This window comes from Uranotaenia lowii, chromosome 2 (genome assembly GCF_029784155.1).
Source record: "Uranotaenia lowii strain MFRU-FL chromosome 2, ASM2978415v1, whole genome shotgun sequence".
Taxonomy (NCBI): Eukaryota; Metazoa; Arthropoda; class Insecta; order Diptera; family Culicidae; genus Uranotaenia; species Uranotaenia lowii.
Window position 1 is genome coordinate 244,333,017 of NC_073692.1, and position 25,873 is coordinate 244,358,889.

The 25,873-nt window shown below is 34.7% G+C and overlaps 1 protein-coding gene across 1 annotated transcript in view; it reads left to right on the forward strand.

Moving 5' to 3' along the window:
- LOC129746206 (mitochondrial fission 1 protein) overlaps positions 1 to 25,873 on the forward strand; it is a 318,769-nt gene that overhangs the window by 284,857 nt on the left and 8,039 nt on the right. The gene's annotated exons all lie outside the window — the stretch shown is intronic.

Genomic DNA, 25,873 nt, shown 5'->3' on the forward strand with positions numbered 1-25,873 from the left:
AAAGTTCTCGGTTGATATTTATGTCTAAACATATAATTCAAGAACGTACGTATTCAAGAAAACTAAAATATTTTCGATACACTTTAGTATTTTGTATATACAAGGTATGCTATTCCGCTATCTTTAAATGTTTTGGTATGGGGCTCCGAAAAATAGTTACGGAAAAAACTGACAAATGTATGAAATTTATCAGAAAATGCCATTTTTATAAAAAACACAAGCTTTAAAATTTTGAGAAAAAGATGCACTGATGCATTGCAACAAACAATATTTGGCTTTTCGACACAGCTAAAGTAATATGAAGTGGGCTTTTGTCGAATTAAAATTAAAATTTGGTGATATTTTTGCCTTGTGTGACCTTTTTCCTGTGCGATTAGAATAAAAACTCTAACAAATTGACTTTTCATCACAGTCATATGAACTTTATTTGATCATTTATTAAATTTTTAACATTGACAGAAGAATATATTACATTGCTTGCTTTCAAAAAAGAGGCACGGCGATGGAAACTTCTTTTGAATGCTCATTATTTATAGTTCAGATCCGAAAATCCAACGCAATAAAAGTTCCCGATGAGACTGAAGAATCAATCCTAAATCTTAAGCCCTTTTCAAAAGAATCGGCAATCGATGGAGAAATTAATAATTTTGATTGTCATTCTATATGAAACCGCGAAATTTTCATAACTATTTTTGTTAGTATGCATGCATGCTGTGTACATACACGGAGCTTTCAAGTGAGGTTAAACGCCTATACCTGTTATTTTCCATGTACTATGGTTGCGGCTAAGGAGCGTCAAATGAGGTAACTGTTTTGATAGCAGGGTACTATTTATTTGTTTATCGAATCGGCTTCAAAACTAAAATTTTTGTGAGTATTATTTTACCGATTTTGTTAGCATTTTCTTAATAGTTTCCGTAAGTCTATAGCCTATGCGGAAATTATACAAATTTATTTTCCAAACTAACTAATAATTTAATTTTCTAACCTTCTTTATTTTCAGATTCGTTTCAGGTTATTTTGCAGAATCTCACCGGATATGGACAACTGTTTGCGACGTAATAAAACCACAGAGAACAGACGTACAAGCTCGAACAAAAAAATCTTTAAAAAAGTGGGTAAAATTTCAAATGCTGACACCCAAAAAATACGTTGAAAATTGACTTAAAACAGTGCCATCTATTGCGCCGATCAAAACTTACAAATCAAATTTTCACAGTTCTCTTTGGTGTATTTGGAGACATCTGGTGACTAAGCTAAAAAGGAAAAATTGGTTAAAATGTTCGTTGGAAATTTTACACAAGTTTCTCTGTGATAAAACTTAGAATGTAATTTTCTGTTATACAAATTTCAACAAAGGAGACTTACAGTTTTGCTAATTCTAGCTAATAAGTTTATGCGCAACACGTAAACATTTTAATTTTAGGAAAGAATCAATTTTGCACTTTATCATCACGTTTGACAAAGCGAAGGAAACTTAACATGTGCTTTTGACGTTTTAAAAAATTACTACAGGGCCAACCTCAGGCGCTGATCAGGGGCGCCCCACAGTTGACCGGGTGGCCAAATCATCAGCCTTAACAAACGCGTACAATCTAAGGCCGATGACATAGTAAATACGATGCGATGCTACTGCGATCGACATGCATAATCGACACATAAAATTTGAATTTCTTTTGCTTTCAGTATTGTTGAAACATTTTTAGTTAGCAGTTTGATCAAATCAAAACCGGAGCTTTAAGTGGACCCGAAAGCTCAACTAGATATCCCAATTTGCCAACTTCACAAGTTTGTATCTTGCCATTTGTATGAAAAAGGCGATATATGTTGTCACACTGATGGTAATCTGGAAAATAAATACTATGAATACCTATTTCGGCTTTGGTAAAACTATGAGCAATATACACGAAATAGCGTTGTATAGGAACAATCGAACAGATCCAATGCCGAAATCCTAAAACAGTTTGATTGTAACAAATTGATGCAACTGGTAATCTGAAATAGCAACAATAAATCAGGTAGAATGTTTTTCAAAATATATCTTAAAATATACTATCAATTGTATACTCACCACTTGCTCGCAGTACTCTTTTGTAAATTTAGATTGCATTTCAATCTCAATTAGTTTCTGTTTTATGCCCATCAACTGACGATATAAATGTTCAATAGAATGCAACACTATTAGCAGAGTACTAATCTTTGACGATAAACTCAATGCAAGAGCTAAAAATTAAAAAAACAATTATCAACATGATTCATCGTAAAATCACCTACAGACTTACCAAAAGATCGAAACAAATTTCCATCCAAAGCCCGGTGCACTATCCAATACATTTCGATAAGGATTAGAATATGGTCTCTAATTTTAATCAAACAAAGTGGAAAGCCGAATAGTTTGTTGAATACCGTCATAACCAGTTCTATTTTGATAAGCATCGCGAACAAATGTTTCGAAACGAAGTCTTCTGGAAGGTCTTTGAATGGACTATTTGGAAGCTCTGCATTTTTCAAGCCAATTTTCACCATCTCCAAGTATTTTGCAACGAGATTTATGTAGAACGACATTTGGAGATACATTATATGAGTTAACGAGATTATAGCCATTATGAGCATCTGATAAACTTTGCATCTTAAAGTTTTACAAACTATGAAGAGGAAAAATATGTCAGAGAAAATTAAGTACGTAATGACGAATAACATAATTTTCCACTGATTTCTGACTGGTTGAATGATTGCAGGATTCGTATCTTGAAATTTGCCAGCATCTAATTCTATTCCCTGAATCAATACCCAAAATTCGACATATTTTTGTTTTCGAAAGCATGTTAAAACCAGCACCAGGAATTGAGATATGATAACTGTCAAAAACTTTCCTGCATCAATCATGCGAGCGGAAGAGTTACCAGTCTTATAGAAAATATATTTCTCATAAACTATGATAAAACAAACCAAAAGGAAAAATAGTCCAAAATTCAACACACAGAATCCTTTCCACAAGTTTTTTCTTTGAGCCGGATGGATACGGAAACAATGATACCCGTAAAATTAGAAAAATGCGTTTAACGATCTACAATGGTTCAGTACACCGGCCATTTTCCTTGGTTCTGTACGATGCTAAATTCCGGTTGAACTCCAGTGCTCATTATTCAATTACCACTGCGCTAGAAATTATCAGATCGAATTGAATGGTGTCGACATGTAGTCGACATGCACTCAAATTATGAATGTTATGATAAATTTGCTTTCTATACGCTTGCATTCTACAAGGTCATTGAACCTTTTTTTGCACAGTGGTAAAATAATGACCTGAAAACCCGAAAAAAACTAATCCTCCAGTTGCTTCTAAAAATAAATAAAAAAAATAAAAATAAACTTAAATTTTATATACATATACTTGCATGACATTGAAGGAGAAGATATATTTTTCTCTTTTTAAAATTTAAACGTCATGTTAATTCAAGATTTTTTTTTTTGCAGAACACATACCTATGGTAGATGAGAAAAGGGATACTTTATCCCTTTTTATTATTTTCATCATATCTTTTTGGAAAAAATTAGCAACTCGTCGTCTTTTGCATTTTCTGACAGCGTGTGTTTTAAGTTTATTTGCTCCATAAGTTTGAACGATACGTTAACCTGTAGATGAACTAGAAGCATTTTCGTGAGACGAAAAAATAGTGATATTTTTTAAGTTAACGGATACTTGTTCCTTTAGTCAAGAAGACGTGATCCTGATTTCATGGTTCCATGACCTTCCGCAAAAATCTAGCAAAATCCAAATATTAATGGTCCGTTCAATATTTTTGCCATATAAGTTCTCATTTCACATTTTGTAAGTATCAGACAAAAATAATTCTAAAAATTTTTCTATTATCCTAGAATCATTGCATACTTTAAGGCCAAATTTTCTGGTTATTAGATGAATACAGTATTTAAAGTCCTATTCAACAGGTAATTACTGGACAAATATTAGTTACTAGCTGACCCGGTGTGCTTTGCTGCACCTTTCATAATCAAATGATATTTTCAGAAATTATTCAAATTTTTATTGTTTTGTTGGCATTATTTTAAATCAAATTATAATATATTTTATAAGCAACCGCTGAAAAAAGAGCTACAGCTGGAGTTTCAAATTGCAACACAAAGATGACTTCTATTTTTTTTAATCATGATTTATAAATTTGTGTTAAAGATCTGATAATTTTAATCTGTTTGTTTAAGCTTCGCCCTGAAAAAGGAGGGTCCCAAACTAATCGTACGCAAATAACCTAATTTCTATGTCCTGGATTTATGCTAAAAAACTGATAAAAGAGCCCCCCCTGTCCTTCACTTCACCACTCATTCGTTTCCATTTATTGGCTTCGTTAGCATAAATTGAGAACTTATGCTAACAAAATTGTATTGGGCTTACCTCCCTCCTCCTATGTACCTACTCACTTAAAAGGAGGATGGTGTGTCAGATAATCATAGAATCATACAAAAATGATTTTCCATATTGAGTTTTGTCCATTTCTCGGATTTTGTAAAAAAAAAAGTTAAATGTAAGCTTTCCTCTTCCCTTCCTTTATTCCTAATTCTATCATCCCACTGCAAGAATGGAATTGTTTGACATAAAAAAAAACTCTTATTGAACTACCATCCCATGTCAAATTTGGTTTTATTTGTGTTGTAAATTCTTGAGTTATGCATAAACTTGAAAGGAAGTACCATCCCCCTTCTGTTCTCCCCGTTGAATGGAGGGGTGAGAACTTAATATTCACAAAAGTATTTTTTGTACTCAATTGCTTATTGATGCCAAATTTGGTTTCATTTGCTCTATTAATTCTCGAGTTATGTAAAAATGCATTTGTATGGAAGCCCCCTTCCCTTTCCCCATTCATCTATATCTTTCCGCTGAAAAAATGGTGGGGCTTCAATTTATCATAGAAACATTTCTCGTATCCAAATACCCTCACATGCCAAATTTGGTTCAATTTGCTCGATCAGCTCTCCAGTTATATTGAAAACTAGCCGACCCGGTGTGCTTTGCTACACCTTTCAAAATCGAATGATATTTTCAAAATTTATTCCAATTTTTATTGTTTTATTTAATAATTTCAAATCAAAATATAACAAAATTCATAAACAACCGCTATATCTTGATTTGTGTAAAAGATATGATAATTTTAATATGCTTACGAATTATAAAAACAAAAATTTAATATGTTTCTTTAAGCTCCGCCCTTAAAAAAGGAGGGTTCCAAATAAATCGTACGAAAACAATCCAATTGATAAAATCTGGTTGGTTTTGCTTAATATGTTCTGGATTTATGCTAAAAAACTTATAACAGAGCACATGGAGAATGGAGATCGTGACTTTTAATAATCATACCCATTTTTATGTTCTCAAAAATCTTCTTGTATCAAATATTGTCCCAATGGTTGATAATTTTTTAAGCTTTACAACAAAATTTATATGGAGCCCCCTCCTTTCTTCTCCTCTCTCCACTGTGAAGCGTAAGGGTCTATAACAATTGTAGAAACATATCTCGTAACCAACCTCTATGCCATATTTTTTTCCATTTGTTGGCTTCTTTAGCATAAATTGAGAATTAATGCTAAAAAAATTGTATTGGGTTCACCTCCCTCCTCCTATGTACCTACTCACTGAAAGGAGGATGGTGTGTCAGATAATCATAGAATCATACCAAAATGATATTCCATGTAAAGTTTTGTCCATTTCTCGGATTTTGTAAAAAAAAGTTAAATGTAAGCTTTCCTCTTCCGTTCCTTTATTTCCAAATCTATCATCCCACTGCAAGAAAGGAATTGTTTGACTTAAAAAAAATTCTCGTATTGAAATACCAACCCATGCCAAATTTGGTTTTATTTGCGATGTAAATTCTTGAGTTATGCATAGACTTGAAAGGAAGTACCAACCCCCTTCATTCGCCCCATTGAATGGAGGGGTGAGAACTTGATATTAATAAAAGTATTTTTAGTACTCAAAAAATTTTTGATACCAAATTATATTTCATTTGCTCTATTAGGAAAAAAAGGAAGTTATGCAAAAAAATATATGGTGGCCCCCTTTCCCCTTTATATTTTTTCGCTTCATCATCGCTTTCAGGGATGGGGCTTCAATTTATAATAGAAACATTTCTCGTATCCAAATACCCTCACATGCCAAATATGGTTCAAATTTGCTCGATCAGATCTCCAGTTATACTGAAAATTGTAAGGGAAATCTCTTCTCCCCCTTTTCATCCACCTTTTTGAAGGATTGAGGAATACCAAATATTCAAAGAAGCATTTCTCGTACCCAAATATCGTTCCATGCCAAATTTGGTTTCATTTGCTGTTGTAGTTCTTGAGTTATGCAATAACAATCGTATGGAACTTCCCTCCCTCCTTTTTCCCCGCTGGAAGAAGGAAGGGGTCTCAAACAATCATTAGAACATATCACGTTCTCAAATATCCACCCATGCCAAATTTGGTTCCATTTGCTTGATTAGTATTTGAGTTATGTAAAAAATATAAAGAGGTCCCCTCCCCCCTTTATGTCTCCCTACTGTAAAGAGGGAGGGGTCTCAAACAATCATAGAAATATTTTTCGTATCCAAATACCTTCCCATGCCAAATTTGGTTCCATTTGCTTTATAAGTTTTTGAGTTATGTAAAAAATATGAAAGAGGTCCCTCCCCCTTTCAACTGCAAAAAGGGAGGGGTCTCAAATAATCATTGAAATATTTTTCGTATCAAAATACCTTCCCATGCCAAATTTGGTTCCAATATCTTGAATAGTTTTCGAGTTATATGAAAAATTGTAAGGTAGCCCCCCTCCCCCTTCCTATCACCCCACTGAGAGGAGGGAGGGGTACCTAATATTCATTGAAATATTTCCCGCTCCCAAATACCACCCCATGCCAAGTTTGATACCATTTGCTTGATTGGTGCTCGAGTTATGCAAAAAATTGTCTTTTGTTTGGGAGGCCCCTCCCCCCCTTCATGTTAGGGGGAGGGGTCCCAAACCATAATAGGAACCTTCCCAGGCCTCCAATAACCCCACCTGCCAAGTTTCACGTAAATCGGTTCAGTAGTTTCTGAGTCTATAGGGAACAGACAGACAGACAGACAGACAGACAGGCAGACAGACAGAAATTCATTTTTATATATATAGATTGTAAGGGAGACCTCTTGTTACGTTGTGGATATTTTACCTCTTTAATCTCAATAGTCGCGAATATTACTACTAGCACTTTTGCGCCATCTGCGAATGCAGATGTGCTAGCAGCAAGATACTTTGCCGGACTCTTACCCCAGGGGGGGACAATTTGTTTTCGCGCTCTACAGAGGGAAGAAGCAAACTGGCAATATCGTTGGGAATATAGGTCGGCTCTTAAAAAACCAATGCAAGCGCATTTCAATCCCAAAGATCTCAAAGGATTCAATAAAGTACAACGACTTACCAACGAATTGCCAACTACGTCTTCCGGGTGTCCAAACATAGGCCGTCGGATTGCCTCTTCAGTCAGACAGGGGTTAGTTTTGAATCACCACACTTCCGTCGACTTCCGATACTATACTAGGCTATCGATTTTCAACTCGCAATGTACTACGGTGACAATTCCAAACCACGGCGATTTTCTACTTCCGTTACAACTCTATATAGCTACTCTTTAGCAACATCCGACTCATAAAAAGGTTCCAGGGCTAGAGAGCTGGCTCATGTCTTCCCAGCTTTCAGGAAAACTTTTCCCACCGCCCTTCTTCTGAGGTTTTCCTCAAACCCAATGCGCAGACAATGCAAAAAAGACGCGCGAGTAGTTTAAGCATTTTTTTTTGGTGCTCGTAGTCGACCATCCCCTAGTTAGCCATTGCGCTTCAAGGACGCCCTCTCGATCTTAGGTCAAGAAGCGTCGCTTACACTGAGTAAATCTAGATCTTCAAAGAGTTTCACTAAAATTACTAACGATATTGCCAATAAGCTTCGGGAGCATTTGTTGCCACGCAACACATGTCACGTTCCAAAATATCCGCCCATGCCAAATTTGGTTCCATTAGCTTGATTCGTTTTTGAGTTATGTAAAAAATTAAACAGAGGGCCGCTCCCTTTTTATATCTCTTTACTGGAAAGAGGGAGGGGTCTCAAAAAATCATAAAAATATTTTTCGTATCCAAATACCTTCCCATGCCAAATTTGGTTCTATTTGCTTTATTAGTTTTTTAGTTAAGTAAAAAAAATATGAAAGAGACCCCTCCCTCTTTCAACTGCAAAGAGGGAGTGGTCAAAAAAATCATTGAAATATCACTCGTATCAAAATACCATCCCATGCCAAATTTGGTTCCAATATCTTGATGAGTTTTCGAGTTTAATGAAAAGTTGTAAGGTAGACCCCCTCCCCCCTTCCTATCACCCCACTGAGAGGAGGGAGAGGTACCTTATATTCATTGATGTATTCCCCGTTCCCAAATACCACCCCATGCCAAATTTGATACCATTTGCTTGATTGGTTATGCAAAAAATGGTCATTTGTTTGGGAGGCCCCTCCCCCCTTCCTGTTAGGGGGAGGGGTCCCAAACCATAATAGGAACCTTCCCCGGCCTCCAATTCCCCCACCTGCCAAGCTGACCCGGTGTGCGTTGCAACACCTTCCAAAAATAAATGAAATTTTAAGAAATTATTTAAATTTAGTTTTTTTAGGTATCATGAAAGCTCGGTTTATGCCAAAAAAAACTTGTATGGAAGCCTCTGTTTCCCCTTTCCATCCGCAAATGCTGGAAGGAGGTAGGGATCCCATTTTTTGTATTCCAAACTCTCCTCTCCACACTGCTAGACAGAAGGCTATGTAAAATCTATAGATACATCTCTTGTACTCAAATACTTTCCCATGTCAAATTTGATTTTTTTCGCTTGATTACTCCTATACCATGAAAATTGTATTGGATAACCTCTACTTTTCCTATGTACTCACTGGAAAAAATATGGTGTTTCAAATAATCATAGAACAATTTCTTGTAACCAAATGATTTCCCTTGTCATATTTGGTTCCATTTGTTTGATATTTTTTATGATTTATGCAAAACAATTAGGTTCTCGAGTCCCCACTTTATATCTCCCTCTGGCAAAAGAATGGGTTCCCAAATAATCGAAGAAACATCTTCCGTACACAAACGTGCTTCCATGCAAATTTGGCTCCATTTCTCGATAAGTTATCGAAATATTAAATAAATTGTATGAGTGACCCTCTACCCACTTTTCATCGTTCCACTGAATGGATGGAGGGGTACTAAACCATCGGAAAAACATTTCTTGTGCTCAAATAGCCTCTCATGCCATATTGGGTTTCGTTTTCTTTATAAGTTGTCGAGTAATGCTATCAAATTTGTATCAGAGCCCCTCTTCTTACTTATCCCCTACCTGGAGGATCCAGATCAAACATTCCTTGTATTCACATACACTCCCATGCCAAATTCTGTTCCATTTGCTCGATTTTATGATTGTTTCCATGTCATATTTGGTTCCATTTGTTAGATTATTTCTTGGTTTATGTAAAACAATCGTATGTGAGCTCCTATCTTCTCTAATTGTTTCCCCGATTGAAGGATAAAGAAGTCTCAAATAAACAAATAACCATTTTACGTTCCCAAATGCTTTTCCATGCCAAAGTTGTTTCCATTTGCTCGATAAGTTTTCGAGTTATGCGAAAAATTGTAGAGGAGCCCCCCTCTCTCCTCCCTATCCGCAACGGGAAGGAGTCAGTATCAAGTACCAAATATTCACAGAAACATTGTTTGTGCTCAAATACCCTCCTAAACCAAATTTCTTTCCATTTGCTGGGTAAGTTCTCGAGTATGGGAGCACCCACGTCCCTTAAGATTTTCCGACTTGTAGAACGGAGGGTTCTCAAGATATCATAGAAATATTTCTCGTAGTCAATATCTTCCCACGCCAAAGTTTATTCCATTTGCTTGATCATTTTTCCAGTAATGCTGAAAATTGTAAAGAAGCCCCTTCTCCACTTTCTATCTTCTCACTGGAAGGAGGGAGGGGTACCAAATATTCATAGAACTATTTATCGTACCCAAATACCTTTCCAAACCAAATTTGGTTTCATTTGCTCGAATAGTTTTCAAGTTATGCAATTTAAAAGGATTTAAAGCCCCCCCCCCCCACCCTTATTCCTATACCTCCACTGGATAGAGGGAGGGGTCTGAAATAATCATAAAACCATTTCTCGTATTCCTCTACCCTCCCATGCCAAATTTGGTTCCATTAGCTTGATGAGTTCTCCAGTTATATAAAAAATTATAAGGTAGGCACACTTCCTCTTTCCTATCTCCCCACTGAAAGGAGGGAGGGGTACCAAATATTCATAGAAACATTCCTCATATCCAAGTACCCACCCATGCCAAGTTTAGAATGATTTGCTTGATCAGTTCTTGAGTTATGAAGACTAATTACTTTTAAATGAGAGACCCCCTCCCCCCTTCCAGAAAGAGGGAGGGGTCCCAAACTATTATAGGAACCTTCCCCGGCCTCCAATATCCTCATATGCCAAGTTTCACGCAAATCGGTTCAGTAGTTTTCGAATCTATAGGGAACAGACAGACAGACAGACAGACAGACAGACAGACAGAAATTCATTTATATATATATACTAGCTGACCCGTTGTGCTTTGCTACACCTTCCGAAAATAAGTGTAAATTATTCAAATTTAGATTTTAGAGAGCATTTGGGGTATTTTTTGGAGTTGAAAAAATAAGCTATAGAAATGCGCGCCAAATTATGTTAAAAAAATGTTTTGCCATATTCCAAACTCGTGGACATGAGACATTATAGCTTGCAGTTTTCCAAAACAGCAATTATCATGGATGTGAAATATATTTTAAATTGGTTATGTATTAAATACAGTGCAAATTTCTTTTTTTTTTAATAAATTTACAACGACAAAAAATATAAATGTTCAAAAAAATATCAGTTGCAGAAAGTCAAATATTCAAAAATGATGGCAAAAACAAACTTTTAAGTTTACCTTTGTTCGTATATTTGGGCAAGTGTCAATGTAAACTTATTTACAGATACGTCAGAGTGATGGCTTTAAAATGGATTTAATACGTATTCCTGTTTTTTGTTCTATCAAGTTTCACAGATATATCTGCAGTATTCCTGCAGTATTAATTTATGTTTTACTCCACTTTTAACGAATGCCGTTCAAAGGGAATGACAAAGGTTATTTACAAAGACATTTAAGAATTTTCAATATCCGCTTCAGTTTCAACATTCAAGATACTCCTTCTGGTCTTCCCAACATATTGAATCATTTTGAAGATGAATTTCTTCAAAGTTCGACGTTTGCCCATGCCCCACCGTGTAAGTTGACAGGAGGGAATATTGTTTTTAACACTTTAAGGGTATACTAAAAATTTCTCATAAAAACTTTGCGTCCAGTTAAGTATCAGTTCTAAAGTCTCGCTTTTCAAAAACGAAGCGAATCAAAAGTCTCTTTTATGCAGCCATGTAACACAAAAACACATTTCATGTTAAGTACGTACTTGAATTGGTATGTAATAAAAAAGTACGATGGTTTGTTCAGAATTATTGAAAAATAAAAGCTCCCAGTTTCATTTTTAAATTCGTTTCAGTTGTGTTTTTGGGCCGAAGTAACAATTTCTAGAAGAAAACATAATTTTCAATTTTTTTTTAACAGAAAAAGTTGAACGTTTGAACATGTTCTAATGTTCCTTGAATGAAAAGTCGAATGCTACCTACATTAACACGAACTAAATATGGAAGTATTTTTGCGAAACTTTCAATTGGTTATGATTCGATTGATAAAATACCAATCCGTGTCACATCTAGGCGTCATTTATTTCCACGTGCAATTAAGCAAGAAAAAAACACATCTAGGTTGCATATCGCCCCCACGTGCATAAGAAACATATGTAGGTACTTGGTTGAGAAACAGGCGCCTGATTGTTAAATTTTTCCAGCGATCAATGAACAGTATGCTTTAGACTTGCGACGACGTTTGCTTGACCATAGAGACGAAAAACAAACCCCTCAAATAAAAGAAAATCTCTAAAAATAGATGCCATGATTTTTCAAATTCAGATTTTGGCCAAAAAAATGTATATGTTTTATTCGATCGACAAAATGTCAATCTGGGTCTCTTCAGGCGTCATTTATAACCATGTGCTGTACAAGTGAGCTAGGAATCAAGTAGAAAAAAAATCACATCAAGGCTTCATATCGCCACCCCTTGCATAGAAAATATGCTTGGTTGAGAAATACGCGCCGAAATATTCCCACTGATCAGTATGCTATGCCTGGGTTACTATCCTTTTGCGACGTTGGCTCGACGCCTCGACCTTGGAGACGAAAAACAAACCGCCCAAATGAAGAAAAAATCTCGAGAAAATGGATGTCATGACTTTTATTTGTTCCGAAAAACTACAAACTTTGTATGGAAGCCCCTCCTGCCTTAAGTCGGATGGAGTTTTGACTATTACAGAAACCATCCCCGGCCTCAAAAACCCTCAGATGCCAATTTTGACGATGATCGGTTCAGTAGTTTTCGAGTCTATAGGGAACAGACAGACAGACAAACATTCATTTTTATATAGGGTGAGTGCTCCTACTTTGGACCTAGAGCCTACTTTAGTCCTAAAATGTCGAAAATTGTAAATAATTCTTTTTGCTGGCAAAGAATTAATATATTCCTATGCACACAATGGACTCTTATTCTTCCAGAACCCAACCATACCGTTCTTTGACATTAAAAACCTTTTTGATTAAATTTTCAACGTTTTTAAAAATGTAACCCCTCATCAGTAGTAAATCAGACAGCTCAATTAGTGGGGCGCGTTTTAAAAAAATAGAGTGCTTAAGGAAAAAATACGATTTTTTACTTTCCAAGCCAAAGTTTTAAGGAAAATTACTTTCACTGTGAAGTTTATGAGCCATCCTACAAATTTTTCTTAAAATTCATGAAAATCAATGGAAAACTCGGAAAATTTGCAACGGGTCCAAATATAGGAAACTTCCGACTTTGATGTTCCATGTTTAGACCTATCATCACCAAAACTTTGTATCAATACCAACAAATCAACAAAGGTGCGAATTTTTGACTGAGGCCTAATTCCGAACCAATGTTGAATATTTCTAACAGTTTTTGCCAGCTTAACGCACATAAACTACAAGTAAGTAGACACAAACAAGTTTCAGCTATTGTTCTACTGATAGAGCTGACGGGAAATGAAAGTGTTTGTGATATTCATAACAGAAATTTAATTTTTTTCTAAAGGTTAATAAGCTGTAATACTTCTGTATGATAATAATTGATTGAAGATTACTTTCTCAATAAATTTGTTTATTTATTTTCGAAAAATCATACTTTTATATGAATTTTAGTTCTAGGTCCATTTAAAGGAACCGGTCCAGTACCAAAATAGGAACAGTAGGTTCAATGTTGGAACTTTGGATCATCCATATCTCTGCAAATCTCTCAATAACGGCGAAACCTATGTTGAAAATTTTCATTAAAACTTGCAGATAAGACCATGACTTATAAATGAATTCCCTTAAGGATATAAATTTCCCGTCCACTTTTGAGAAAATCATGATTATTTAAAAACCATCGCTTAAAGGGTCCAAAGTAGGGCAACTAACCCTATATAGATATATATAGACATATGCACCTTATACAAATCCACACCGCTTAACCGATCAGCTTGAAATTTGGTACAGTGATGTAAACGGACATGAGAAAGGTCGAGGTAATAGTTTTGAGCCCCTCCCACCAAAGAAAAGGGACCCTCCCATACAACTTACGTTTTTATTCTCCCGAACCAAAAGTCATGGCACCCATTTTGTTAATTGACTTTTTTCCCTTGGCGGGTTATTTTCACTATCACCATGGGCCGCCATTAGAAACGACTATCCAGAGCTCACGTGCATTAAAGGTTTGAAAAGGAAAATTTTGGCAGGTGTTTTTTTTACCTTCTACTGCTTAAAGCACGTGGTACCGCTACGAGATAATTGGATGCAATAATGAGCTTACATTTTGGATTGGAAAATATCACTAGCCTGTTAAGTATATATTGACTAGATTTGTAGGGGTTTTAAAAGTGCTGGGGGCTTTAAGAGTCTACAATGAACTGAATAGTGAACAGTAGATTGACTTCTTCAACTGAATAACAATTTGGACTGAGTACTGAAAAACTAATGAACAAATTTTCATAAAATCCAGCTTTTATGAATCAACTATTTTCATATTTTTAGAATCCCTCATTGAGAAAGAAAAAATAATAAGATTCATGAAAGCTGTCGGGGAAATTAAACGGAGGATTAGAAAATTGATAAGATGAGTTCAAAGTAGGCCTCGGTTTAGTTAGCAGCGAAAAATTTTTCTCCTGCCAAAATTCCTGATTTTTCTTTAATGTTTTGTGATAAAATATGAAAAATTAAATGATCAGGTTCGTGTTTACGTTGGTGTCGGTCGAAGTGAAATTTAAAGCGAATCGAGTTTGAAGAGCTAAATCTGGCCTCTTGTCGGCATTACCGGTGAAATTTGGTGGTGAAAATCAAAAGTGCAGGACGTGAGAATACTAAACTCGCCGAGCGAAAGAAGAAAGTTTCGAAGGAAGATGGTTGTGATTTGCCCTCAAATCAGGAGCGACGAGACGAAAGTATCGGCGAACTATGGAGTGGTCAAGCCATGAATTGTCAACAAGTTCCTGATTTATCCTTTGAAAATTTGCTCACTTTTCGACCATGTATTTCTTCACGAACACCGTAACCTGCACGCAGTAAATTTTTGTTTAGTTTCTTTAAGTCAAAACTAAAGTGGTAAGTATACCTTGTCCAAATCTCTTTTAGAGATTGTTTTGGCTAGAAAAAGATCCAGAAAAATGATTGATGATAAATATTTTTATTTAGCTCCCACTGATAATGGGCTTCTTTTATTATTTATCGATTCACAAGTGTTTGAAATGTAAGGGACTTGAATTTGATAATTTGATTTTTGAATTAAATTTTATCCAAAATGGTTACCTGAAAACTGATATAAAATCAATCAATTTTCTTTTTTATTATTATTTCTTCGCATTTATAAATAACTCGGAAGTGATGTCAGAAAAAGTTTGAGGAGTTCCAAAGTTGTAATTATCTTTAACATCGTCTCAGCATAAATAGAAGTTCAAAACACGGCAACTAAAAGTCACTTTTGTATTGATGTAGCACCTAACTAGTTGGGGCACACATAATAAAATAAGCCATTATATTCACGGGGTCGGTCATTATTATTTTTCTTTATATTTGTAGCGAGATTTAAGTCATTGAAGGCAATCGATCTATAAGTCAATCTTTTCCGAACATTTGAATAAGTAAAAATCATAAGAAGATTAATGAAAATTGTTTCTCGATTTTGAATATAGTAAATACATAAAGCACATAGTAGCGGAGTGCTACCATTGAATGTATTAAAATCTTTAGTATAGGGGAGGCTTCTGTACGAGAAATTAACTTACACAAATCTTTTTTGGACAAAAAACAGCATGCAAACAGGACGTTTGACCTAATTGTTTCATCGAAATAATAAAGTAGTTTTATGTTTTGATACAAAATTAAATAATCGTAGAGATTTAATCCAAGCAAAACACACAATTAATTATTTTCATGTTTTCGTCCTCATTTAAGAACAGATTAGGCCGTAGCGTAGATTGGTAGACTCAGAGTAACTATACGGAAAAGTATTGTGATAAAAGAAATAGAATAAAAAAAGAAAGATACGAAGGCGAAATAGCTGATCTACAGAAACCCAAATGTAATATTCTATTTTCTAATTATTGCGGTGAGTATAATGTTGGTAAGTATCGTAATTTCTTAATTCCTTAACTGCATTTAATGTATCAATATTCCATATAGGGTAACGGACTTATTTTGGACCAGAGGACCTATTTTGGACCACCTTGTCTAGCTCTCTTATAAAGTAACCAATGATGAAAATTTTTAGTGCATTGCATTAAGTGCTCGGGCTTCAACTATATTTGCCAAAAAAAATTATGATTAGTTGCTTTATAAGAGAACTAGACAAGGTGGTCCAAAATAGCTCCTCTGGTCCTAAATAAGTCCGTTACCCTATACTTTCCCAAATGGCATAAAATCATATTTAGGTCTTTACATATTCAAAATATTATATGAAGCGTTTGGTAGGGATCTCCACGCTTCATTCCGCCCCTGTATCCTGTATCTTTCGCGGTTTTCATCACATGGTTGGCCTGGCCGTAGTAGTATCTGCAATGCATGTTCTACACTCAGAGGAAATCTTATTATAAATTTCATAAGATACATCTTATGAACCACTTTTTTGGGTCCAAACTAATTTTTCATAAGAGTCTTATGAAATTCTTTCAATTTTCATACGATGTTCTAATGAAAAATAGAAGAAACGGCATTGTGAAAAAATGATGAACACATTCATTCATAGCATCAGTTTTTTTTTTCATCATCTAACAGTACGAAGCAACCGCCAGTTCATAGTTATTATAGTTTTCCTTCAATGTTAAATGTTATTGTTATCTCCGGAATGGTAAGTTCGATTTGATGTTTTTTGTGTGAACGTTGAATATATTAGTAAACTAAAATACATTGTTTGTTTACTTTTCAGCAAGCTGATCGGCAAAAATCGAAAGGTCGAAGATTAAGATGCGACAAAAAAACTTTGATGGAGCCGTCTGTTGATGCGCTGCTGATGGTGACCATGAAGGATTTAATTTTAAACAAATTTGGCAAACAATAAAGTGAATGTTTTCAGCATGAAATATCGAGAATTTTTCTTATTAGAAAGTGATTTACTGTTTCCATAAGAATCTCTTATGAAAAGCAACAACCTCTCATTGAAGTAGGCGTTCATCTTCAGAATTCATTCGCGTCATAAGACAATCTTATGAATTTCATTAATTTTTCTTATGGCGCCACTTCATAAGAGAATCTTATGGCATACATAATAGTATTTTTCTGAGTGTATGTATCAAATACTATGTTAAAAAGAAAAATGAGGAACGCAAGTTTTTCATTTTCCAGGATGCCTACATGTGTTTGCCATGTTGATGTAAGAAGAAGAAGAGGAAGAAGAAGAAGAAGAAGAAGAAGGATTAGAAAATTGATAATATAATTAAATCTGGAATTTTTTGGTTTATACCGTTCAATTTAATTGGTCAATTTATAACTTTTGAGCAGTGTTCCGAATATCAATCAAAACAAACACTCAGGATGCGTTTCCTGTTGGAAACATTCTGATTGTATAATGGGATAGCGCCTCTCGCAACTGCTTCGCCTGGCTGGTATGCAATCTCGATCAGCGCTCCTATCAGCTATGCAAACCGAGTCGCATAATTCAGAATAATCGGTTTAGCAAACATCGCATATCGGAGATGATTGAGATACAAACTGATCCATTCTGAATGTAGCTCACTCAGTATCTGCCTGAATTATATTAAATTCAAAATTATTTTTTGCAGGACGAGAAAAATCAAACAATTATGAGGAACACCATAAATTCTCAGTAATTTTAACGTGACGGACGACAGTTTAATAAAAGAATTTGTAAAAATTGAAAAACACGGCGAAAGTGAACATCTTTCCCTCACAAACACAACTACAATTTGATTTTAATCATACTGATGTTAAAAAACTTTATAACAACAAATAAATTTATTAATTTGCTGTATATTAAATCAAACAAAATACGCTAATGATCGGCTTCATGTATCACTCACTCACTGCCTGATTCATTCACTCCTGATCGAAGACCAACAAGATTCGCCATATGCATTGCGCATTGGTGAGATTACAATTTGATGATGGTGCTGCACTGTTTTGACAGCAAGCATCGTGCGAGGTGATCTGTATTTTAGCGATGAATTGAACGATCGATGATCGGGTAGGTCGAGTAGCAATCAATAACGAAACCCGACCGCTGTACGTTCACCTGCGAAGGGTAATCAGAAACATTCATTGAAAATGAGTGATATTCGGAACACTGCTTTTGAGTCATTTTTGGTCATCAATGTGTTCAATTCTACAATCCAATTTTGAGAAAACTTATTGTAGAACTGTTTAGTACTGCGAATTCAGACAAATGATATCAAAATATTTTAACATTCACTCTTCACAATAATTAATGGGATGAATGTTTCCAAGAAAAGAAACATTTAAATAAAACTCAAATAAAACCTTTTTCATAACATTACAATGGTAACTTCGATTCAGATATGCTTTGATTTCGATATCTTCAAAAAACGATTAGTGGAACTTTCATCATTTAAGAACAAATATTCATAAAACAGTGTAAAAATAAAAAGCAAAAAAAAGGAAATATACAATTGAAAACATAAAAGTGAGTCGTTAACATGGTTCAACAAAATTCGGAAGTCTTTTTTGAAATTTCAAAGTTAATAAAACTTGAATATATCATTTTGAAGGGAACCATCTTGAGAAGTGGGATGATATCCGAAAGAGATTTTCATTAGATGGGGGATAGGAAAAAAAATTATCATTTGAAAATAAAATATATAAGAAATCTATTAAAGCTTCTTAAAAATTGTGGGTAAAAATGTTTTTCGTGATACAATAAATGAGCATGCAAGAGAAATTATTTTAAATGTCTATAAATTAAAATCTCATAAATATAAGTTTTTCAATAATATGAAAACGAAAAACACAATAAGAAATTTTCGAAAAGTCAAACAACTCATTTTGATTTATATTTTATGTGAACCCGAGCAAGGCCGGGTAAAATCAGCTAGTCTCTTATAAGACAGGTTGTTTCTTTACGAATAATTTGAGACCCTCCCTTTTTCCAGGGCGGAAAAGGAAAAGAGACAATTTTTTTCATATTTTATTTGGCCTAACTTTAAAATTCATCAAACAAATGGGACAAAATGTGGCATGTGACGTTATTTATATACAAACAATGGTTTTCTGAAAGTTCGTGAGCCTCCCCACTTTGGAAGAGGGAGAGGGTGGACAATCCATTAAACATACATTTTGACATTACTAAAGATCTCATGAAACTTACAAAAACACAATAAAAATTTCAGATCGTGAAAACTAACTTGAAAATTAACTTTTGCTAAGATGAGGATACATACAAAAAAAAGTAATGAAAAAGTAACTTTTACAAATTTCATTTATTATAAGAAGGCGTAGCAAAGCACACCGGGTCAGCTAGTTAACAATAAAATGCACGTATTTGATCTGAAATATTTTCTAAGGTTAATTTTTTAGGGCGTTTTGTAGATTTTTCTCTTATTCTTTTGCTCAAAAATAACACATCCTGGTTGTCACATGTGATTCAAAGATATGTTTTCAATTTACATTGACCCTAATTGAATTTTCTGCAACATATTCATAATTTATTGGCTGTGGTCCACCGAACAGGAAGTCTTCAGTCCGACAGTCAGTCTTGTTTGTGTTCTGCGATGTTTAGCTGCGAAGCGCCTCATTTCCGTTCTATCTGTCTTGCTTTTCATTACCTTGGATTCGATTATAGCATACGAAAGCCTTACACTGCTTATGTGCTATCGATTCGCATAGTATTCATCTTCCTGTTTGCGTACTATCTACTTACTATGTACGTGTTGAATCATTCAAGCAAAATTGGCGAAGTCAACGATACTTCAAAACTGATACTTGCTCTTATAATATGGTTCGCAATTCTTATGGAATCCTGGATGACTAAAGGTCAATTTGAAAAATTATGGATGGAACTACAGATCGTTTTCAAAAATACAACCTTTTTAATAAATACGATTGCGTTGGAATATGAGTTAGAACAACTATCAAAAAATTATCTCATATGGAGTTCGATTTTGTTCCTTCAGTGGTTGTCGTCGATGATAGTGTTTCTTGCCTATGTCTTAATAATGGACCTCACCAATCCAGACGCTGTTAGTCGGATACTAACTTTAACTTTTTTACGTTGCTTCATGAAGTTGAGAATGTTTCAGGCGTTGTTCTATACAAGTCTGTGTGCTTACTTGATGAAAAAACACCTTCAATGTTGCCTCAGTTTTTCGAACCAATTATCGAAGTCAAATATCAACGGCGAATTATTAGAGAACAATGTTGTAAATTTGATTCAAACACACAAAAGTTTTGTTAAAATCATGAAAACTATGAACAAATTATTCGGACTTTCGATAATCATGTTGATGGTAAGATGGAATTGGCAGCTGTTAGCAGAGTCATATTGGATAGTGCATTCTTATCATACGTACGGATTAGCAGTTTCACTTTGTAAGATAATCTCTCCAACTGTTATTCGAAACTAATTAATTGTAAATTTGATAATTTTCAGTTCAATCCACATCGATTATCTGCAGTGCATTGTGTTTGATAGCTCTGATAAGGTCGTACGAGAATTTGACTACCATATACAAGCTTTTTCTAGTAAATATCGAAAGAATCACAAGTTCACCTAAATTTACGAACCGGAAGAGTGCTATTCTGGTGAGGTTGTTAAGAAAATGCCATTTTTTACATGATATACAGTAGAATTCCCGAGAAAAATAGATTAAATAGCATAACTAAATCCATGTATTTACCGATTTATGCGCCTGGATTTGTATATGCAAAACCAGAGCAGATGTATGGGCTTTTCAATATACAGTAGAACCACGCTTACTCGAGGTAGAAGGAGGAACGAAGTGAAATAGCATATTACACGAAATACATCGGCAAACCCTATCCTTTGCCTTTGGTATTGCATATCATCCAGGCGCATAGCACGGTAAATAAATGGATCTTGTAATGCACATCTCTGAATGGATTTTGTATGAAAATGGTGACTTGGCTAACGCGGAAGCTCGTATAACCGGGGTTCTACCGTATTTCGTGTAATCGGAGGTTTCACTTATCCGAGATTGTCTCCCGACTACCTCGGAAAAGCGGGGTTCTACTGAACTTATAAATTATACCTTCCAGATCGATGCACAAATTTTGCAGATTTACATCAACCCTTTCCACTTCACTATATGCGGAGTATGTGTTACAAACTACAAAACTATCGGATCGGTAATTTAGATATCAATCTAATCTCATAACTTTATGCTAATCTAAACTCAATTCTTTTTTCAATCGTTACAGTTCATGCTTTCGATTTGTACTTATTTGGCATTTTACGTAGGAATGAAGGGCTGGAGTTGGTGACGTGATAAGGTCGAAGGTCGAAGGATTTCACTCCAAAATGTGTGCCTGACTTATAAATATCATATTCAAAACTCAAAATAACAAAAGGAACTCAGATTAAGTAAAGATTTAACGAATTAACGGTAACAATAAAACGCTGGGTTTAAAATAATAAAATTTATAGTTTTGTTTTTATGCTCATACACTTTGAAGTGTCTGGTACAAAATCGCTGACAAGTTTTCTTGCTTAAGCTAGCGGAAAAAGCTCCGTTAACTGAAGAACGCTAAATCTTTACGATATTGATTAGGCCATAGACGATAGATAGCTAATGAGCTGGTTGAAACCTGCACACCCTATCAGGTAATCGAAAATGTTCTTATTCCAGAAAATAATGGATGTTAATTTTAACGGTACTTTTTTTCTCGAATAGTCTATACTCCTGGATTCATGCATCAATTCGAAGCCTTCCTCTGTCTTGCATGGATGTCGAAAAAGACGATAAAAGTGGATTGTACAAAACAGGATCATATATAGAACGAAAAACTTTGCATTGACTGATCGACAAGATGAGAAATTGATTTACGTTTTTTTTTTTTGTTTTAAGCTGATTAGGATCAATACCGTAACCCGGGGTAATATTGATCACCTTTTTCAATATTTTTCGATTATTTTTTCTTTTAAGGGGAATGTGGCATGTTTAATATTTTTAAAACCAGTACTGGACTCCCATGAACGAAAAACATGGTTGCAGAAATTTATTAGACAACTTTAAATTTGATTTAAAAATCGATTTCGTCTCTGTTTTGAATCTGATGCTTTGGGGTAACATTGGTCAGTCTCTATTTTCGACGGTTTTTACGAGTTTTATTGATCATAAAGAATACAAAACACCTTCATAACATTTACAAATGCTAGTTTATAAATTTTACATTGCTTTTTAACGTTTTCTTTTAAAAACATTTATAATCGAAAAAAGAACTATTATGGTGAGCATACATTTAGGGGCAAAAATTAAATTTATTGCTAAATAGTTTGAGCTACAAAATACAAATGAAATTTTACCTTCACGCATTCACACAAACCAAATTTTGCTTATTTGATACTCAATAAATGGGCTTTCAAATTTAGAAAATGGTTTCCAAAAATTCAAACTGTAGATTGAGCTATTGATGATAATGTGCAATAATTTATTGTTGGTCAAAGCTACCCCGTTTTACGGTACTTATATTCTGGAAAACAACTTGTAATATTATCAACTTGTAATATAACATAACAACCAAATAGAAAAATATCTCCATGAGAATAAAGCGGGCCACAGACTACACAACATTTGCACAAATGCGATAAAATTCTGACGCTGTGAACACGATTTGCATCGTGTATAGCACTGCTTGAATTAGCGCGCAAATGGTTTGAGTTAAATCGGTCCGGATCGAAATATTATGTACAAACAACCCTCTGTGCAATGGTGTATGGTGTTGTTTGAACAAAATTCAGGCAACTACTCAGCCCCAGCCGGGGTGGAAGGGGTTTTTGCTGTTGCTGTTATGTATATGTTTATATCGAGCTTAACGTAAGAAATTTCATCGGAAACTTAAAATCTGAACTAATGATACTCCATCCACGAAAATAGTACAAAAAATCTCTTCTTCACATTTTTCTTGCTGTACATATCGAATTTAGTGATATAAAATCACCTAAATTTGTGATGACATTTTCCAGTGCTTTTGCACTCTTTTGCATACGTTCGTTGATAATTGAGAACGCCAGTATCGATAAAAAATCATACTTCGATACAAAAAATCAATTTACGAATTATCAGATGAGATGAATCAGAATTAAACACAAAATTGAGAGCCGCTAGTTTAAAAATGTTCAGTGCAATTTTGGGAACATTTTGGATTGATTCTGATTCATCGGTAGTTGCAAATGAATTTAACCTTCCGACTTAAATTTGAGACATGCAAGCTATTTTTTGAAGCACGCAAGCAAAATTTTCTCCAATTAACTCCAGAAAAAACTAAAATTAAAAATGATGACTCAAACATTCTAAAATTACGCCTACTTTAATGAGAGGTTGTTGCTTTCCATAAGAGATTCTTATGGAAACAGTAAAACACTTTCTTATAAGAAAAGTTCTCGATATTTCATGCTGCAAACATTCACTTAATTGTTTGCCAAATTCGTTTAAAATTAAATCCCTCATTGTCACCATCAGCAGCGCATCAACAGACGGCTCCATCAAAGTTTTTTTTGCCCCATCTTAATCTTCGACCTTTCGTTTTTTGCCGATCAGCTTGCTGAAAAGTAAACAAATAATGTATTTTAGTTTACTTATATATTCAACGTTCACACCAAAAACATCAAATCGAACTTACCATTTCGGAGATAACAATAACATTTAACATTGAAGGAAAACTATAATAACTATGAACTGCAGGCGATTGCTTCGTACTGTTAGATGATGAAAAACAAAACTGATGCTATGAATGAATGTGTTCATCATTTTTTCACAATGCCGATTCTTCTATTTTTTATAAGAACATCGTATGAAAATTGAAAGAATTTCATAAGACTCTTATGAAAAATTAGTTTGGACGCAAAAAAGGGGTTCATAAGATGTATCTTATGAAATTTATAATAAGATTTCCTCTGAGTGCTGATTTCTTTACACTGAAACCTAGTTTTGAGTTACATTTTATTACCGTGCAGACCATGAAAAAGAACAACTCAACACACCCCTGCTTTTGACAGTCAGAAACGTGGTGCCAGATTATTTGAAATTCACATTTATATTTCAGCGATCCACTTAATTTCCGTGATAAAAATATTTAATATAATTGTTCAAGCATATTTAATATCTTGTTCAAGCATTATATCTTAAAACTTTTAAGTTACAAATAATTGTTTTTTGATTTACCAATTAAGCCAATTTATCTTTAATTAAGAAAATATCCCCAACCCAAGTAACAATTTAAGTTTTGTAAGAAACTGGAAGGGCACTTCAAAACTTCGCTATAAAACAACGTTTAGTTATATAAACCACATTAAAACATCTTTAAAACACTTATAAGTGTAAAAAGGCCCACCTACAGGAGGTTCTGAAGTTAACATTCTAAGTATCTTATACAACCATATGGACTCAAAAGGGGTTTGTCTGGGGCTTGTTCTAGATAACCAGTTCGGTTTGCGGAAAAAAATGTTCTTGAAATATTTTTTTTCCTGTCGAAAGGGTTTTGAAATTGCTTTCATTAAAATAAAATAATCTATAGGTTTTTTTTCGATCAAGACTCAAAAATGACTTATATTATAATTATTTTATGTGCCGTTACTAACATTTTCGGTTATGATTTATGATTTGTTATTTATTTCTGATCAACGGATCACATGTTGATCCCAATGATTACTTAAAATTAAGGTTAAAAACAAAACATTTAAATCTAACTATGGGGATCTCAAGGCCCTAATCACTTTTCTTCGGAAAACATCCCTCGAAATGTCGAAGTCAAAATGCTCCGAAAAACGGTTGAAAGATTTCATTGCACCGATGAGGGCGCTGTTAGCTCCGTAATTGTTCATTCGAAAGGGAATGTACAATTGAAGATCCTGATTCCTGAATCCACGGGGTCGTACACTAAGCGGAATAGCCTCCAATAGCGTGGGACAGTCGATTCGCGATGTCAGGAGGTCGGCGACAAATGAGGCACGTGTTGCTTGTCTGCGGGCTTGAAGGGTGTCGATATCTATGAGGCGGCATCGATTTTCGTAGCTAGGCAAGCGAAAAGGGTCTTGCCAGTTCAGGTGTCTAAGGGCATATCGCAAGAATCGCCGCTGAATGGTCTCGAGCCGATCGACACCGTTCTGGTAGTAGGGACACCAGACAGCGGATAAAATTGTTGCGCTGTAAATTTTATCGATTATTTTTTAGAAATACTGATGAATAAACCGCGCGCCCTGGTAATTTGAACAAATAGTTGGGTTTAATAATTAAAACTTAAAATTTTAAATAATTCTAACATTTTTCAGCATCCTTATTCCAGGCCCTTATGTAATTGTTTGATTTGATATGTTGTGAAAATTAATTTGAATCAAGCAATTTATGATGAAAAGCGTTCTAGACAAAAATATTCCATTTGAAATTTTTCCAAAGTTTAATTTTTTAATCCGATAATGGCGGTTTATTCGAAAAGCCAACTATTCTTGAAGAATGTCGCTTTAAGAACAACTTTTCTGTTGAACATCAGTTTGGCCCCCTATAAAACCTTCTGATCTTTTCACAGACCTTCCATAGTGTAATTATTCCAGTGCAGTTGACAGTTCAAAACAAAACAAAGCAAAAATCACTCGCCCATGAAAAACAACAACAAAATTTGCAACTTCCTTTTTTGATAGAAGTTTTTCGCGGAAGCTGCTAAACTTGGCCAAATATTTCAGTGTCAAAGGACTCGTATACTCAAGTTGTTGCCGATCGGAACCGGAACAAAAAACCATCCATACGTTTCAAAATTCAGAGGTAAATAGCAATGCAAATGAGAAAAATTTGTGAACATTAACCAAATCATCATTTTTGTATTTTTCATAGGTTCGTCACCAGAATACGGCATGTCGGTTGTTGGTGAAAGAAATGGTCTACCAGGAGTTGGCAACTCAACCCAGTTAAGTGAACAATGTATAAAAAAGGACTATGTGTTCAGTGTTG